Here is a 13,980-nt window from a genome sequence, read left to right as displayed (position 1 = left end):
AACACCCAGGCCTGGCCAGCCTTCACCTCTCAGTCTCCTCCTGTCCTGTGTCTAGAATCACAGATTAGGCATTGGAAGCCTGAAGAAGGAATGTACAAGTTTTATGGGGAAGTCTCCAGTTGTCTCTGCTCTCCACCCTGCAGCTGGTTGGATTCTTGTGCTCCTGAAAGAGAGGAACCCAGATAAGACTCAGTTTAAGGTCAAACACCCAAAATTAGGGAGATAGCAAGGAAAATCAAATACACCCTTCAAAAACAAGTGGGCCTAGCAGAATGGACTCACACCATGTAAAGTTTTTCTGAGCTTCCTGTAGCGTAGGCACATGAAGTGCAGATGTGTCCTTCCATACAAGCCCATTTTACCATGAATTAAGTCTAAATGTTTATATATAATTATGCCACCTGTAATGTTTTTATGACATGTATAATAAATATCATCTTTTATATTAATATATTATGAATATATAACATATCATGTATCATACATACAATATACACATTACAAGAATATATTATATATATGCAAAATATTATACATACATCACAAGAATATACACAATGGTCTAAATTCACCCAGAGTGGTCAAGTTTATTAGACGAAAGCATAACCAAAAGGTACCTGAAGGGAACTGAGTTTTTCACAGTCCATCAACAAATGCGACCTATTGATTCTATAGTTCTTTTTCACAGCCCACCAAAATCTTGGCATCCTGTTTGGACACAAGCTGATGGTCTTGGAATCTAACACTGTACTGCAGTTCTACCTTGATCTTGTTCATCAGTAGACAGATACCATTAACTTACATCCTATCTGTAGGAACTGTGCAGGTGCAACTATTACCTTTTAGCTTCTATTTGTGGGCCTTGTCTGTCACTCTTCCCAGGAACTAGCCTCCTGTCTAACACAAGAACAGTGTGTCTTACAAAATGAAAGTCCACCACATGTATATAGCCTCAGGGGAAAGGAGGAGGTGGACATGGGAATAAACCTGTCCCATCACATTTCACCAATGTAGACGGGCCTTCACAGAGGACAGAGACTTATGGCAGGGAAATGTGCACCACCCTTGGACACAAGGACCTCTCAGGTATCAAGGACAAGTTGATATACCTGCAAGAGTTGCTTAGAGTGGTGATTCTCAACCTGTGGACCACAACATCTTTGTGGAATGTATATCAGATATTCTTCATATTAAATATTTACATTATGAATCATAACAGTAGAAAATTACAGTTTGGAAGTGACAGCAAATATTTTTTATGGTTGGGGGGTCACCACAATATGAGGAATTGGATTAATTGGTTGCAGAGTTAGGACAGTTGAGAAACACTGGCTTATAGGAAGGAGATCAGGCAGAAAGGCCAAAAGGAAACACAATTGTTATTCTACATTGTTTTCATAAGTGATTCCTGCTTACACTGAATTACACAAATAGCTTCCCAGCAGTACTTGAACATGAAGTCTACAAGAAACAACTTCAAACCTAAAACAGTTCCATGTGTGCCCTGTGCACAAAGGCGGGCTACAAATCTGTGTCCACTGTGGCTTTCTTAGCTGCACTCTGTGGTATTCTTAGCCACACTGTGAGGAAGGCACCTTCTGGAATCTGCTGAAAGCTAATGTCCCCTCTTCTGTCTGTCAGTTCAATTTTTAAGGTAGGTGCTGCATGAACACGAATTTAGCATGCTCAGGAGTGCAGTAAAATACTCCTTAAGCATGCTTAGTTTAGTGAACTCCTGTACTGATCATGCTAAGGACGGATGACTCTTCCTCAATGACGCATGTTCAGTAATCATCCCACAGGCTCATGGAGTGAAGTACCCACATGTTGGATCAGGAGGTGGCCTTCCAAATAGGATGGCAATGGTCTCCTCATCCTCTTCAGATAATAAACAGTTCTCTTGTCTTTTGGCTCATCTCTGCTTAGTGTGTCTTTGAGTCACTGCCATGAGAGCCTTTGGATTTAGATAATCAGTGTAGCCCACAGAACAGGCTCCTCCCTACATTTATTCTGCATAAGGGACTTCACCTGCAGGGAATTTGCAAAGGTATGTGCACTTCTAAAGGTCCAGCTGAAACACATTTACATCTTTTTCAATAAGATGTGGCAGCAACTCCTGGTGAAAAGAGGACCTAACATTTAAGCCTAATAAATGTGCAAAGGTGGGGGGAAGGATCCCACTTCCCATTTTCTATTTCACCTGTTGGTGTTGGTCCAAGTTCCAGTACCTGTTGCAAACAAAAGTCAGGATCTGGGATGATTGAACCATTCTTGACTGGCTTGACCAGGACTTCATAGCTGGAGCTCCTGAAAGCGGATGGAGCATAGATCCAGCAACTGGAGGAAGGGCACAGGCACTTGTATCCAGAGTTGCATTGTTGGCTGGTGGGTGGTCAGGCGTATGTCTCCTTGAAGCTTGAGCCTGGCTCTTCTTGAAACTCTCAGTCCTTGTCAGGATACTCCCTGATCCCCATGGTTCAACACAGAGTTTGGGAGTTTCTCCATCATCTGAGAGACACAGGAAAGAGACTCTATTAGAAAATATAAAATACTGCACTTAGTACTGAGTAACACTCACCAGTATCAACAGCATCCTGTAACCTATGTTGTAAATCAAGTCTGGGCCAGAAAAATCCATTACTCATATGGGCCAAGGGAAAGAGAGGTGGAAAATGACTCCTCAGAAATCTGAGCATTCATGAGAAATTGTGGAAGATTGATTGATTTGTGAAAACGGCTTGAACTGTGGCTTCCTCCACCTGGTCACAGAACTGTTCACCTTAACAGGAGGGTCAGAAGTGCACCCAACTCAGCATTCATTCATTGCAACTGTAAGTCTCTAGGAGATTATCCAAAAGATGTTAGCAGCTCTACCATCTTCCTTGTATTCTATGTGTCTAACAGCAAGTTTGCTTCTCCTTAATGAGTAGATATTACTGTGACAGTATTGATGGCACAAGCACATATGTGAACATACTGCATCTTGCCACTGCTCAAAGTTATATCTGAAATGCATCCCCTTCCTACCATTCCAAAATGATCCAATAGATATAAGGACCAATACACACACATACACACACACACACACACACACACACACACACACACACAAGGTATTACATCCTGCAGGATACTACCAACTGCTGTTGCCTAACCAAAAACAAATCGACAAATGTCCAAGACCAGAAATATTCTTGGATGAAATCTCCCAGACTTTTAAAGAACACCAATGGTTCTAAAATAATTCCATAATATACACTAGAAACTTCCCAATGTGTTCCACAGAGCCAAGGTTACCCTGAAAGCAAAACCAGAAAAAGCAAGAAGCTGCTTCAGTAGGCAGGGTTGTTCACAACCAGACATGATACCCCAGGTTTTATTTCTGGATCCCACATGGTGGAAGGGGAGAAGTGACCCAACAATTTGTCCCCTGACCTTCAAATGGGTGCAGACAGAAGCATAGGATTTAACCTAAGAACACCCAATTACTACGCCAATATTCTAATATAATAGAGGTGACAAACCTCAGCAGAGTACTTGATACTTCACACTAGTTCAACAACACATTTAAAAGCTCATGATGTTCATGATCAAGATCAGTTTGCTCATGTGTATAAGGTGAGTTTGAAATACACAGATCTATAAATAAAAACATGTCAAGTGTATACAAGACTAGCACCTAGCCTTGAGAATGTCATTTTTTTTCATTTTTTATAAAATAGGTGAAACTGGATGTAATACTATATGTGATAAACCAAGTGTCTAAAGACAAATGTGTTTTCTCTCCATTGCACAATGTGAAGGTTTCAGGGATCTTAGAAGGAAAAGGGGGACATGAAAGAGGGCAGGGTTCTGCTTCTCTGGGGTCGTCCACAGGACATGTGGTGGGCAGGGGCCTCCTGTATGTCTCAGTCACCACAGACTGTCCAGGGAGTGCTGTACAGAGTCCTGGGAGGTTCAGCATCCAGACTCCTGCAACTCTGAGGCCTCCTTAGCCAGCTACTGGAAGACCTTGCACTTAAACTCATCCAACACAGTTACACTTGGGAAGTACCTTGGGCTGAGTAGCCAGTGTATCTCACATTTCTCCATCCCCTCAGGGGCTGGTAATGTGAACAAATTTCCTCTTTTCACTCAGTCTGGGGATTCTGCATATTTTCCTTTGAACATTCTCTTTCCATGGGGTATTCATTGTCGGTTGGCTCTCTGCAAGGTTCCTGCCATCAAACCAAAGATTCCTTTCAAGGAATCCCTGACATAGGGCTGCTTAATGCACATGAGGAAATAGCATGTGGCACTGTATGGAAGGCCAGGAGAAAAGAAGGACCCAACCTGTCATGGAGCCACACCAGGATGCAGAGAATCATGGTGTCAACTAGGGTTACTTGCCTGTGCATCGGGAAAGTCCTAAACTTATCTGAGTGACCAGCAGCTTCAGGATTCACTTCAACCCTTTCTCTGAAACTTCAGTATACTGTACATCATGCAAGATGCTCAAGGCGAGGACAACCAGGTGCTGGCTGGAGAAATGATGTCACTATAACCAGAGCTCACTCACTGCACAGCCAAACTGCTGCCTCTGCCTGCAGCTCCCCATTGCTCAGGAAAAAGGAACTGCATTGCTCTCAAGCACAGTAAATTCATCTTCACTCTTGAATGCTGCAACCTCATGCAAAGGGAGTTTGAGGAGAAAATCAGAGCTTCTGTTGGTTTGGCCAAAGTGGAAAAAGGGTGCTGTGGGGAGCACATGGCCTGAGCCCTGCTGCACTGAACAGCAATAAGGATCTTGAAATCTAGGATTTTAACAATATGTGTACAGTGTGCACGGGGTGGGGGGTGCTGTCTGATTGTCTTTACATAAACATAAAATAAGGTTTCTCTGGCTTTTTCTATCATCCTTGGCAATGTTCCCTCTTGGTAATTCCCTCCATCCATCCCTCATCCCCTGAGACTGTCACAGTACCCTCCATACTTCTTGCTGTTTCCCCTGATTATGACACCTGTTTCCCACTATCCCTCTCTCCACAAACTATGGACTCTCGGGCCCTTTGTACTTTGGTGTTTTGTGAGGTTACTCCACTTGAGAGGCGGGAGGGGACAATGCACTTGACAGGGCAAGTTCCTGGGAAGTAGGGTGCCCATTACTTTGGAAGCAACTCAGTGGGTGGTATAGTTTTGTCATATCTGGATTTATTTTTTGCTTTCTTGGAGATCTCCACACTAACTTGCAAAGTGGTTACACCTTGGTATCTATTTTGTTTTGTTCACAGAGTATTTCATGTAGCCCAAGCTTGCCTCTAGTTTGCTATGTGGCTGAATCTATTCTTGAACTTTTGGCAATCCTATCGGAAAGAATTTTAGGGATCCAGGAGAGCTACTAATACGAGATACCATTTGCAAATAAATGATAGCTTTTCAATTGTTTCAGACATGAGGAACTCAGCAGGCACATGATTGAAGATACTTTGTCACAGTCCTCAACAGGATGAAGCAAGAGTTCTGAGCCACTGGGTTCCATTCTGTGCAGCACACATCCCATAATGGGTGGCACATGCCTGTTAAACTAGCTCTCAGAGGAGACAGGAGGAACAGTGGTCCAAGGTTTCAAGGTCACTGTCCAATACTAAGAGACTTCAGGCTAGCCTGTGACACATAGAGCCATGTCTTAAAATCTTAAATGATTTTATATACTTCCATATCCTTATGCAAGTATATAAAATCATTGAGGATGACTATGTCAGACCAGTCTGAGTACTCTTATCTGAGGTACTGAGGATGTCTCAGTGGCACAGCTCCTTCCTGTAATGCATGGGATGTCAGCTTAGATTTCCCAAAATCTAAGAGAGAGAGGACTGGGTGGATAGTGACCCAAAACGTGGAGCTTTCTGAAGATTGCTGTGGGAATATTCAGTACCATGCATACAATATCCATTTAATATATTTATATAATTAAACAAGGGATGCCATTGAGCAATGGTTATCTTTTACAACAAACTTGAAAAATCCCTGCAAATGTAATAATCATTTATATATTGGATACATTCCCTATCTAAGAAAATATAAGATAGGCTTTCATACTTGACACTCTATTTTTATTTTAACTCTGGGATTGTGGCCTGTGGTAGAGCACTGCTTAGCATGTATAGAACACCATATCAAATCCCATGTACTAAAGAAAAAGAAAGAAACGGGATTCTTGTGTCCATGATTTAGCAGGCCAACAAACCTGAGTTAGTCATCATCTCCTGTGGATGAGCATCTTCCCTCCTCTCAGTGGAAGATCCTCATTCCCTCATCTCTGGGAGTTCATTACTACTCCATGTCGGTTCTGAGAATGTGAAGGACAGTGTCACATGATCTTCAGGAAAAGAAAATCCTGTGCATCCTTTGAGAAACACCCAGAGCTGCATGGATTCCATCTCATAACAGAGGTCCCAGCCTCTGCATTTTCAGACCCTGTGTTGTGGGGACTCTCTCTTTGCTGCAGCTCAGTGTTTGAGAGGAGGGAAGCTGCCCTTACAGACAATCCTCATGTCCCAGCACCCCTAGAGGTTCTCCTGAATCTTCCTTTATCCTTTCATTGCCTTACTTGCATCCTTCTTGTATCAGCACCAGGGCTAAATATCACTGCCATTTTTGGCTACTGTCCCTCTACCTTGGCCCCTGTTCCTGCTTGGTGGGATGTAGTGCATCTTCAGTGAAGGAGGAGGAGGAGGAGGAGGAGGAGGAGGAGGAGGAGGAGGAGGAGGAGGAGGGAGAGGAGGAGGAGGAGGAGGAAGAGGAGGAGGAGGAGAAGGAGGAGGAGAAGAAGAAGAAGAAGAAGAAGAAGAAGAAGAAGAAGAAGAAGAAGAAGAAGAAAGAAAGAAAGAAAGAAAGAAAGAAGAGAAGAAGAAGAAAACACACACACACACACACACACACACACACAAAACCCAAAAGTTGTTAATGGGACCTAGATGGACACAAAGCCTTAATGCCTTAACACCAGGAACACTGAAGATAGCAGACACATTTTCCTCTAACAAGAGTGCTAGATAGGAATAAAAGTGTTATACACAATCACACTCACATGGTCAAGAACATACACACAAACACACTCAAGCACATACATAAACACAAACACCACACACACACACTCAAACAAACAAACACATACACACAAACACCCATACATATGTGTACACACAGAAACACACACATAGACTCAAATACACACACACACTAAAGAAACAAATGAACAAATAAACACACCCCATATTTCAAGATCTAAGATGCAATGGCAGTAACCAGGCAAGAGCAATAAATATTTTGTTCCTGTTCTTGGATGAATCAGGAGCTACCTCAGGCTGGGACACATTTCTGCATGACCCTTGGTCCTGGGCAAACAGTAGAATTAATGTGTATGCACTATCAAAAGCAGCAGGAACTGTCACTAAGTCCCCAAGAATTTTCAGATATCTTCTAATAAGCCCCAAAGTCACACATGTAATCCAATTCTGCTTCCAGTAGGTATGCCCCTTAATTTTATGAACTCAGCAAGATCCATATATATAATTTGTTCTCAGACACAGTGGAGTCCATTGACTCTGAGGAAAGACTCTCTACCAGGCCTCACTGTCAGCCAGGGGTACTGAGTATAAGATTTCCAGACCACCACAGTCTCAGGCTGCCTTCTGTCAAGCACAGATTAGGCTCTGTGTGTGTGTGTGTGTGTGTGTGTGTGTGTTGGGGAGTGGGGAATTATGTGGAGTCCTAGTCCTTCCTGTCTTCCCCTTTAATTGAGGGTTGGGTGGAATATAAACTCTTTGTGAATGTGCAGAAGCCGGTTTAGAATCAGGAGAGATGGAGCTGGAAGTAATACCACCTGGATGTTGCTGTATACTAGAGTATAGCATCATGTAAGAGCAGACCCTCCTGCTGCCATGGCAAGCAGAACTCTAGTGTCCCTGGAATTGGCAGCACTGGATGCTAGTATGGAGTCTAGTATGAGATGAGGCTGCCACAGGAGACTAAATACAGACCTGAAATTTAAGAGACTCACTATGAGTCCTGCCATGAACATGGTTTCTTTTGCTATATGTGGCACAGATAGGCTCTTGCCTAGCACTGGCCTTTGGGCCCCTGGCAAAACCAGGGCAGAGAGCTGGAGTTCCCCAAGTGCTATGCTAAGTTTCAGGTCCAGAGGACAAATGGGACTCCCTGAGGATGAGGGTGACCTGAGGCCAAATGCTCCCTACACTGGTACACTTCAAGCCTCTTCTTCATATTTTGCTTCATGAAGACAGATCTCTACATCACTAACACTGAACCCACAGACTCCATAACTTTGTTAATAAGAGCACAAGAGTATTTAGCTGAGAAGTAGGTTAGTAAAATTTGCTACAAGGCTATATGTGATAATCTCTACTTCCTGACTCCTGAGGACAACTGGTAACATGGGGAAGTCCATGAAGAGGGAAGGGTGACAAGATTGTCCAGTGGCACCTTCTCCATATGCATGTGTGTTCTTCCCATTCTCATTGATAGACATGGTCCCTGTGAGTCTGGAGAGCAGACTCTCTTTGTGTGTCTTTCCTAAGCTCAGTCACTAGTACTCTGCAGTAGGTTTCAGCAGTGACAACTGTGAAAGCCAGGGAGAACATCTTAGAGCTGGGCTCTACTGCAGCCTCCCAATAGACTTCTTGGCCTCTATTCATGAAAATGAAGAACAGGCATGATGAGGCCTGCCCTCTTCCCATGATATTTAAGGAAATCTAGGACTTGCAGGGAACTGAAGATGAAGCCTTTGGTGCCCACTTAGAGATAGAAATAATCAACATTTGGATGAGTGCATAGCCTATTGCAACATCTCTTTGTGCAACCTCATCTCCTAGAACAGTGGAGAGCAGACTCTAATGGCTCTCTGCAATCTCCACTCCATGCCACAGTACAAAGGAAAGCACTCAAAGGGTCTCCTTGTCTTTGATAGTTCCAAGTCAACAGCCTAGTCACAGGAATACAATTTTAAAAGACACATCTATGCCAGAATGATCCACCCAGGGCAGTTTTCACCTTCCAACCTCTCTTTTAACTATATCCAGACTCACAATTGCTAGGCAGGTGCCTGAGCATGTATCACAGAGCCGAAGAGTCATGGAAAGTGCTCCAGTTCCCTCTGCATTCCACCAGCAGCTCTGTAGGTTATTGTGCTCCTGAAACACAAGAGTTCAAATGGGACAACTCAGAACACCAAACATCCAGAAATTAAGGAGTTCAAACAAGCAAAATAGAATACAGTGTGTATGAAACAAGCTGACTTAGCAAGTTAAGTTCCCATCTCTTCTGTCCCTGCCATCCCTGCCCTGTGCATCCCTCATCATGGAGTGTGCTTCTCAGTGAGACCCATTTTTAGCATGAATTTAGTATATGGTGACAGATACAGTGTAAGAATATGTATAGGGGTATAATCATTCCCCAGATCTTACCGTCTGCTAGAGGAAAACATGGCAGCTTTCTCCATGTGATCCCTTGTCCAGGAACTCTCTGAAGACTGCTACTTTAGACACTGACCCATGGCACCTACCCATGGCCCTGTTTCATGGATCACCAGAACCAAAACCTTTGCATCCTGATTTCAGTGTGGCGTGAACCACCACCTCGTTTATATTCTGACCATTACTTAACCTCCAGGATTATCTTCTCATCCTGTTTCAGGACCCTGAGAAGGCCAGGCCCTGTTCTCATGCCCTGTTTTAGGGACAGTGTGTCAGTTACTCCAGGACCTAGCCTCCTGCCTAATTCAAGGATGATGTCCTGAAATAAAAAGAAGGTGCCAGGGCCTGAACCGTCTGCTGAGTGCCATCTGTCCTCTCTGAGCGTGGAGGTTCCAAGCAGAGAAATAAAGCCACATGTGGTTCACAAAAAGTCTGCACCAGAGCCTTGGCCTCTTACAGAGGGTGAAGGTTCAGGAAGCCATGTGTTCAAGGGATGGACACCACCACATGGCATCAAGGGAAGAGGCCATAATTAAGCAGGGGCACTCTTCACCTGAAGAAATGTTGGAGATAAATGTGAACAGATATCATGGCAAAAGGACTTTCCATGGTCACATCCATGTCCTATATAACATCAGAGGGCCAAGACCAGACCTGAAGGTCAGAAGGGTCACAACCAAGCATGCTACACTCATCTCATCCAGTGCTCCTGCTCATTTCATGCAGTGCTCCCTGACAAGTCATAGCTGTGTTCATTCCTTCTTCTGGAGTGGACAGAACTCAGTGTAGTTTTTAACTATAAATTTAGTACAAGTATCTGCCCTGTACAGCAGAGGTAGCAACAAGAATCCAAGTGTACACTGTGGTGGATCCAGCTTCAAAGCAAACTGTTGCCTCCAAACACAAACAAAATCTTCTGAAAAAAGCCAAAAAACTCTGTCCATAGTTTCCAGTTTCACTGTTAACAGTGCAAACTGAGCACACTCACAGCACTTTCTGTCCATAATGTATTATGCATGTATGTGTTTGTATGCATGTGTTTATATATTTTGTGGCCACTTCATTTGACAACTTGAGGTACCACTGCTCTATGTCCATTGGATCTGGGGCCTAATAAGGTTGCCAGGTTACAGAGTGGGTGCTTTCTCTGCTGAGCCACCTCAGCAGCTGCACCATAACTTAAATCTCTGGAGCTTTGCTTGCACTGCCTTAAGCAAACTCATGATGGTATGGCCCTCCTTCACTGCACATACTCAATATTAGACTCTCCAGCCTACTACTGAAAAAAAAAATCCACAAGCTTTCTGTCTTCAGGGAAGATGTTTCCTTCTAAAGGATGTGTGTACTCTCCTTAACTGTGTTAGAAGATGAGTCTTCACTTCACTCTCTATGACCCATCTCTGCTATTTTGCTTCTATACTCACTAACACCAGTTCCATGGGTGTCCAGTTACACCATCCCTACAGAGACTAGTAGTACACAGCATCACTTGCGGGAGTGTGTGCTGATGTGCTCAGCCACATTCTAAAAGAAACTTTACTAAAGCTCAAAACACATATTGAACCTCACACAATAATAGTGGGAGACTTCAACACTACACTCTCACTAATGGACAGGTCACTGAAACAGAAACTCAACAGAGACACAGTGTAGCTAGCAGAAGTTATGAACCAAAAGAAAGCACAAATACTCATGGAAACTGCCCAACTCTCTGCTCCATGATAACTTGGTCAGGGAAGAGATAATGATAGAAATTAAAGACATTCTAGAATTTAATGAAAAGGATGGCACAGCACTCCTAAACTTATGGGATACAAAGAAAGTAGTGCTAAGAAGAAAATTCAGAGCACTAACTAAATGCCTTCATAAAAAAAAAATTACGGAGAGCCTACACTATTTGTGATAACCCGGGAACTATATCATCACCAGGCGCTGATAGGAGACCCCCCGTTTCACAGGGCAGATTCAGAACTACAGGACAATACAGCTCTACAAGGTATGGCTTTGAACTTTCTCCAGTGTTAGAAGCCTTTCTGTTCCTTTTCACAGGGCTCATTCTTTTCTTTAGATTGCGTACAGTTTCCACAGGAGAAATTGCTAACTAGTGTTCAGACGAGGTCAGGCAAGGTTAGAACAAAGGCAAGAAGATAGCATGGGAGCCTCCCACTCTGTGGTGACTGCCTTACAGTCGGTCCTGAGGCAGCGTGGCTTGAAAGTCTCCACCAAGACACTAGAATGCTTTGTAAAAGAGATAGATCGCATAGCACCGTGGTTTGCATGCTCAAGGTCCTTAACTATCCCCTCTTGGGAGAAACTCAGGGGAGATTTAGTTGGGGAGCAGGAAAACGGCAAGCTTAAAGCAGGAACCATGCTGTTATGGAAGCTCATTCAATCGTGTTTAAAGAACGAGGAATGTCAACAAGTAGTTAAGGCAGGGCAGAAAATTCTGGACGAAATTCAAGAAAGCCTATCAGAGCTAGAGCGGGAAGAGAAAGTAGGAGCAAAGGGGAAACATGGTGCACCAAATAAGCATACAGGCCTCTCCACGGGTCTTGAACCTGAGGAGAAGATAATGTCAGGGAAGGATACCCGGGGAGAGATAAGAAGAAAGGAGGAGAAAAAACAAAAGAAAAAAGATCAATCAGCAGAGGTCCCTAGAGGAGGGAGCCTATACCCGCCGCTAGATGAGTTTAAGGAGTTAGCTCTTAGCAGCTCATAATCAGATGAAGAACTTAGCCCCTCTGAGGAAACAGACTTGGAGGAAAAAGCAGCTCGTTATGAAAGAGAAAAGTACCAGCCAGATAAAATTCGAGCTAATCAGGCAAGAAAAAAGCCAAAAGCGGCTGGCGAAGGCCAGCTTGCTGCTCTGCCTCCGGGCAGTCAGCTTCAAGGTCATAGTGCACCTCCGCCCTATGCGGAGCCCCCACCCTGTTTATTGTGTCAGCCCTGCACAGAGAGACAGTGTGCAGACTCGTTCATTCCAAGAGAGAAACAAAGGAAGATGCAACAGGCATTTCCGGTCTTTGAAGGAGCCGAGAGTGGGCATTTCCACGCTCCGGTAGAGTATATACAGATTAAAGAGCTTGCCGAGTAGGTCTGTAACTATGGAGTCAGTGCTAATTTCACTGTGGCACAGGTCGAAAGACTTGCAGCCTTGGCAATGACTCCCAGGAACTGGACAACAGTGATAAAAGCTGTGGCTCCAAATATGGGAATGTATCTTGAATGGAAAGCATTGTGACAAGATTTCTGCCAGACACAAGCAAGGGCTAATGCTACCATGGAGTGAAAAAAGAAGAAAAGAGAAAAACAAAAGATAATATAAAATATAAAGATACAAAAGATAATATAAATTATAAAGATACAAAGGATAAAAATTAAAATTAAGTTAATTTACCCTCCTCTCGAAGACTTTGACTAAAGAGGCAGCTTTCATTAAAGGGTGAAGATAACTCTCAGGGTCACTGTACCTCCTCTCATTCTCTGGCAGTATTCCCAGAAGAAGGAGATAAGGAAGTAGAGTCTGTACATGAGAGAGAGAGGATGAGTTTTAGAAGAGCAGTTGTCCCCTGTTTGGGATCTTTTAGCAAAAAAGAGAAAAAATGAAAATAAGCTATTTCAGAGCGCTCCTGGGGAACAGAAGAAAAATGGGAGTCGTCCTGTTTTCTCTCTGACTCCTATGGGGATTTTCTTAGCTCTGGTTGAAATATCTGTGTCCCTTTGAGACACCAAGTTCTATTCCCTGTCTGTCTATTGTCTGTTTTTGGTGCACCAAAACAAATTGTCCATATGTCTATCAATTCATGTTTGTTTTTGTTTTGTGGTTTAAATGGTTATTGTTCTGTGTTTCATGTTGAAAAATATAAATGGTTAAAACTTGTTTTAAAAGTAGTTTCAATTTGCACAAGTACAATAAGTTAGCTGCACTGTGGCTGGGAACCAAGTACAGCTGAATAAGCCTTTCAGAGAGCCTATTACAAACGGAGCTCTTAAAGGGGCAGGCAGCCTTTTGCTTGTAACAGAAAGTTAGCTTAAAATTGGGAACTCAAGGTTAGAATCTTTCTAAACAACATAAACAAACACAAGAAAACAGGTCTTTAAGGATACTTCAACATAGGGATGATCTTTGAGCCAAGACTCTGGCAGAGTGTTCAGATTGAAAAAAGTTTGCATTTGGGTTAAGGCTGAGCTCAGAGGGGAGCAGCTTCAGCTCTGCTTGTGTGGCACTTCTTAGAGCCTTATTACAGACCTAGCCAGATGTTGTTCTAAATAAAATTTAAATTCAAAAAGTTTATAAAAGGTCAATCAGGCTATAAAACTATATTATAAAGGCATTTCAAAATAACTTGCCTACTTCATATAAAATTATTATAGATTTAAAAGTTTAATTTTTTCCATTTGTAAAGAGTTTACTTCTAGTGAACTGGTGACCATTTAAGGTTTTTGCCCCTAGGTATGGCTAACATAGTTTAACAATATGTAAAAAATTTTTATTATCAGCTTCAAT

General features: G+C 43.0%; 1 protein-coding gene and 1 pseudogene across 7 annotated transcripts in view; both read right to left on the bottom strand.

Annotated features, from left to right (window-relative positions):
- Positions 1 to 13,980, bottom strand: part of Gm272 (predicted gene 272) — a 121,323-nt gene continuing 107,343 nt past the window's right edge. For 6 of the 7 annotated variants that reach the window (XM_030247495.1, XM_030247493.1, XM_030247494.1 and 3 more), the window contains 3 exons: positions 9,087 to 9,191; positions 2,201 to 2,508; positions 1 to 163 (listed from right to left, as the gene is read on the bottom strand). The gene's annotated coding sequence lies outside the window, so the exon portion shown is untranslated. The remainder of the gene's footprint in view (positions 164 to 2,200; positions 2,509 to 9,086; positions 9,192 to 13,980) is intronic. The other variant, XM_006516992.3, reaches the window with a different exon arrangement.
- Gm19011 (predicted gene, 19011) lies at positions 4,012 to 4,822 on the bottom strand (annotated as a pseudogene).

The sequence above is a fragment of the Mus musculus genome, chromosome 13 (assembly GCF_000001635.26).
Source record: "Mus musculus strain C57BL/6J chromosome 13, GRCm38.p6 C57BL/6J".
Lineage (NCBI taxonomy): Eukaryota > Metazoa > Chordata > Mammalia > Rodentia > Muridae > Mus > Mus musculus.
Note: the sequence above shows the minus strand (reverse complement) of the source record. Positions and strands in the feature narration are given on the sequence as shown.